This window comes from Schistocerca gregaria, chromosome X (genome assembly GCF_023897955.1).
Source record: "Schistocerca gregaria isolate iqSchGreg1 chromosome X, iqSchGreg1.2, whole genome shotgun sequence".
NCBI classification, from domain to species: Eukaryota; Metazoa; Arthropoda; class Insecta; order Orthoptera; family Acrididae; genus Schistocerca; species Schistocerca gregaria.
The window spans coordinates 791,307,704-791,313,621 of record NC_064931.1 but is presented as its reverse complement, the minus strand read 5'-3'; positions in this window follow the sequence as shown (position 1 = coordinate 791,313,621).

Genomic DNA, 5,918 nt, shown 5'->3' with positions numbered 1-5,918 from the left:
CGCTAGCTGCGCAGCATTTGTGCACCGCCACCGTCAGTGTCAGCCAGTTTGCCGTGGCATAAGGAGCTCCATCACAGTCTTTAACACTGCTAGCATGCCGCGACAGCGTGGACGTGAACCGTATGTGCAGTTGACGGACTTTGAGCGAGGGCGTATAGTGGGCATGCGGGAGGCCGGGTGGACGTACCGCCGAATTGCTCAACACGTGGGGCGTGAGGTCTCCACAGTACATCGATGTTGTCGCCAGTGGTCGGCGGAAGGTGCACGTGCCCGTCGACCTGGGACCGGACCGCAGCGACGCACGGATGCACGCCAAGACAATAGGATCCTACGCAGTGCCGTAGGGGACCGCACCGCCACTTCCCAGCAAATTAGGGACACTGTTGCCCCTGGGGTATCGGCGAGGACCATTCGCAACCGTCTCCATGAAGCTGGGCTACGGTCCAGCACACCGTTAGGGCATCTTCCGCTCAAGCCCCAACATCGTGCAGCCCGCCTCCAGTGGTGTCCTGACAGGCGTGAATGGAGGGACGAATGGAGACGTGTCATCTTCAGCGATGAGAGTCACTTCTGCCTTGGTGCCAATGATGGTCATATGCGTTTTTGGCGCTGTGCAGGTGAGCGCCACAATCAGGACTGCATATGACCGAGGCACACAGGGTCAACACCCAGCATCATGGTGTGGGGAGCGATCTCCTACACTGGCCGTACACCTCTGGTGATTGTCGAGGGGACACTGAATAGTGCACGGAACATCCAAACTGTCATCGAACCCATCGTTCTACCATTCCTAGACCGGCAAGGGAACTTGCTGTTCCAACAGGACAATGCACGTCCGCGTGTATCCCGTGCCACCCAATGTGCTTTAGAAGGTGTAAGTCAACTACCCTGGCCAGCAAGATCTCCGGATCTGTCCCCCATTGAGCATGTTTGGGACTGGATGAAGCGTCGTCTCACGCGGTCTGCACATCCAGCACGAACGCTGGTCCAACTGAGGCGCCAGGTGGAAATGGCATGGCAAGCCGTTCCACAGGACTACATCCAGCATCTCTACGATCGTCTCCATGGGAGAATAGCAGCCTGCATTGCTGCGAAACGTGGATATACACAGTACTAGTGCCGACATTGTGCATGCTCTGTTGCCTGTGTCTATGTGCCTGTGGTTCTGTCAGTGTGATCATGTGATGTATCTGACCCCAGGAATGTGTCAATAAAGTTTCCCCTTCCTGGGACAATGAATTCACGGTGTTCTTATTTCAATTTCCAGGAGTGTACTATTATATGCATAACATAATTTGTGGTTATCAGTACTTGTAGGTGATAATCATATTCACTCCTTTCAAAACCTATACTTCTTTAAAGTCAGTACCACCATTAGACTGTTGTTTATTTACAGTGTTACATTTACAGGTACACAATCATGATTTCAGCCTCAAAGTGGTGCCATTATCAAGTGTTATCTGGAAGCAGGTTAGACAATAACAGTGAAATAGATGACAAGTGATATAACCATATAAGAATCCATATTTGTAATGCTTACTTACAAGTGTTATAAATTGCCTAAGATGGCATACTCTCGTATGAAAATTTTTTTAAAAAACCTATACTGTTTAAAAACTGATTGAAGAATCATACCACACTCACAGACTTTCCCTCAAATTATATAAGGCCTTAAATAACTTATTAACCCTGTCTGTATAATCCTCGTATACTGGAGATTGCTTCATGTAAACTTCAGATAAAACTTTACCATTTATAAATGCAGTCTGTACATCCATTTTTTCTACAGTTAAGCACTTTTGACTAAAGTGACTACTAAAATTTCAATATTTGTATCACACCAGTGGGAAAATAAATATCAATCACAGTCTCTTTTTGTTGAAAGCCCATTACAACCAATCCCCCTTCAGAAGTGTTACCTGGGATTTTTTTCCACAGGTTTTTTTATTGTTTTTATTTTTTATTTTTTTTATTTTTTATTTTTTATTATTTTTTAATTTTTTACACAGTTTCTTTATTCAAGATTTTGACTAATTAGCATTCATCTCCTCCTCAAAATTTTCTGGACTGTTGGCACTAAAGAAGTTTACATAAATGAGATTACTCATGACTTAACCATTAAATCTGTCATGCACTCTACATTCTCTAGTTGACCTTCTCAGTTCATGTTCTTGTCCTTTTTATGTTTGCTTGAATACCCTTTGATGCTTTTTTCTGCTATCTGCTAAAGAGAATCACTAGAATGATCAGTCCCTAAATCAGAGTCCTTTAGATCAGTACATTCCATATATACTTTCACAGTATCAACATGTCTCGTTATACTACGATTAGTTTTAATCGGTACTCAGTATCCATCTTCACTGTAATCAATTAAAATTCTCAAGTGTGGTTTACGGTACCACTTTGAATTTCTCAATTCTTCTTGTACACATACGAAAACCCGACTTCCATACAAACTTAAGTGTTTAACAGCAAGTTTCTCCACAAAGGCTCATAAGGAGTTTTCAGTTCAATAGTATTAGCTAAAGTTCTGTTTTTAAGGTATGCAGCTGCACAAACTACTTCAGACCCAAATCTCCTATCTATTCTTGCTTCAGCTAAGAGACATTGTGGCATATCCACAATTGACGTGTTATATTTCAGCTGTACCCATTAATTCATGTGAGTAGGGAGGACATGCACTTAAAATGATTCCTTTCTGTCTCATAAATTGATAAACATCTGAATTGAAATATTCTTTGTCAATGTCACATCTCAGTTTCTTACTACCAATTAAATTGTCATTTTAATTAACATATTCCACAAAACCATCATAAACTTGACCTTTAAATTTGACAGTGTAGATCCTAGCTGCTCTACCATACTCATCAGTATAAGTGATAAAGTATCTTTCCCCACGCAAACTGTGGGTAGGGTGTGGCCCATTGAAGAAATTATCAATAATCTCTAATATTTATTTTGCTTTGCTTCTGTTGTTTCCCAAAGGTAAATTGTCCATTTTATTTTTAATGCACTGCATGCATCATAAAGTTGATCAATAGTTTCTTCCAGTGGACACAGACACTAGCACACTGATTCCACCAAATCGTCCCATATTTTCTCATATAATCTGTATGCATATGATTGACAGCTTAGTCAGTTGTCTACAGCATACTGGATTGTGTAACTGGTGTACATTAAATTTTTAAGTGCTTGGTCTTGCAGGTAAGTGCACTCCCTCTTGTTAAAATTTTAACTGCTTGTGGGACGTTCCCTTCAGAAATTTCATGATCCAACTAATATCACTGAGAGAGTCTGAGCACTTCTGTGGAACATGGCAGCAAGCTGCATTGACACATCACCTTCACATATCCATTCCTCTATGGAGAATATTAATTTCATATTGTAATATCAAGGATTTTTGAAAGTCAGTACTGGGTAGAACTTGCAATTCAAAGTCATTCCCACATTACTGTGTTTACTACCATCACTGTTTAAACAGGTTATTGAATTAAATAGCATTATTTTCATGTCAGGTGTTGTGATTACTTTGCCTCACCTTCATGAACAAAGGGATATAGCAATGGTCAATTACACATATAATTACAACAACATTCTTCCATTACCATCATCATCATCACTAATACTTACAAGATGGCTGCACTGAGGGGGCACACTGCAGTCCTGCTACAAGTTTCAATATATTCACTCTTCATGTGTTCTTATGCAACTATGGGAAGCACTTTTTTCAGTCATCATTAATGTAAAATATTAGCAGAAGTGTATGTAAATTTAAAACAGAAAAATATGTACCATCTCTGTTCTGCATATATAAGAAACATACGCTGGACTCTACAGTTATATCATCTCTGCTTTCAAGTACAACAAGTACAAACAAAACATACACACACAGACCCACACACACACACACACACACACACACACACACACACACACACATACATATATATATATATATATATATATATATATATATATATATATATATATATATATATATACTTGTTCCATAGATGATGAATATGACATTTCTTAATGATGTGGTATGTGTCACTGTTCTTTACAAAAAAAATTTTTTTTTATTTTTTTTTTTTTTACTTCATATCTAAAAATTCGTCTAATGAATAGAAGGAGTTGTCATTCAAAAATTCTTTTAATTTGTTTTTAAATGTTGATTGACTATCTGTCAGACCTTTAATGCTATTTGGAAAGTGACCAAAGATTTTTGTGGGAGCATAATTCACCCCTTTCTGTGCTAAATTCAGATTTAACCCAGAATTGTGAATATCATCCTTTCTTCTAGTGTTGTACCTATGCACCTCACTGTTATTTTTGAATTGGGATGGGTTATCAATAACAACCTGTGTAAGTGAGTATATGAATTCTGAAGGTGCTGTGAATATCATGAGTTCTCTAAATAAATGTCTGCAAGGTGATTGCGGGTCGTCATTTGTGCAATGAATACTTTTTCTCTTAATGATTAATTACCCCAAAATATGTTGCCATATGAATGCAGTGAATGAAAATAGGCACAGAACGCCACTTTACTGTTATGTTTAGTAGCAAAATTTGCAAGAACTCTAATAGCATAAGCAGGTATACCTAACCATTTCAGAAGATCATTGATGTGTTTCTTCCAATTCAATTTCTCATCAATGCACACACCCAGAAATTTTGAATATTCTGCCTTAGCAACATAGTTCTGTTCACAGTCTATAATTATCAATGTGACCATCATAGTGAAGACCAAAGATTATGAGCAGATGATCTGGGACCTATTAGATCTGACAACATACCAAAAACAAAGCGCAGATCCGGTGCAGTGTATCACACGGAATACGAATTGGTTAATCAAGGTGTCTTCTCTGCCGGCAGACAAACAGAGGAACCTGCACAACACAGATGCCCTAGCACCTCAGCTGTATAGATTACATAAGATCCATAAGAACAATGTTTCACTAAGACTGATCGTTAGCGCTCCTGGCTTACCAAAGTATAAACTGGTAAAACACTTGGCCTATCTGCTGCAGCTGCACACAGGGAAGACTTACACATACATAAAGGACTCAGGACATTTCATTGAGAAGCTAAGGAAACTAAAACTTGCACCAAATGACATCCTGGTCAACTTCGGTGTTGTTTCTTTGTTTACAAAAGTGGTACTCAGTTACTCTCTGGAGCACATTGGTTCCCTTTTTCCACAAGACATCACAAAGCTCTTTCATGCATGTCTTACCATCAGCTACTTCACATGGAATGGCAATTTCTATGAACAGCTGGAAGGCATCATCATGGGTAGTCCTCTTAGTCCAGTGGTGGCCAACTTCTTCATGGAACATTTCAAAGCACAGGCATGGACTTGGCAATTTGTAAACCTAAGCTGTGGTACACGTACATTGATGATAAGTACATTGTGTGGAGCCATGGTGAAGAACAGCTCAGTGGTTTCCTAAGACATTTTAACAGTCTCCATGCCAACATAAAATTTACCATGGAAGTAGAAAAGGACAAAAACTACCATTTCTAGATGTGCTGGTCAGAAAGGATGGTGAGAACCTGGGACACACTGTGTATCAAAAACCAACACACACAGACCTATACCTGCACAAACTATCAAACCATCACCTGAGCCAGAAAAGCAGGAGCAGCACAAATATGTGAGAAGCAGCACCTCCGATGTGAAATGCATGAGCCAAACCCTCGGCGAAGTGACAAATCAGACAAAGAAATGTTGGGTGTGGCTTTTCTACCATATATTCGCAGAGTGACAGACTGAATTGGCTGTATATTGCACAAACATGGTGTAAAGACTGTTTGCAAACTGACAAAGAAGATCAAAGAGTGTCTTAGATCAGCAAAGGAAAAAAGAGACCCACTTGCAGTGTCGGGAATATACGCATACCATGTACGTGCAGGAA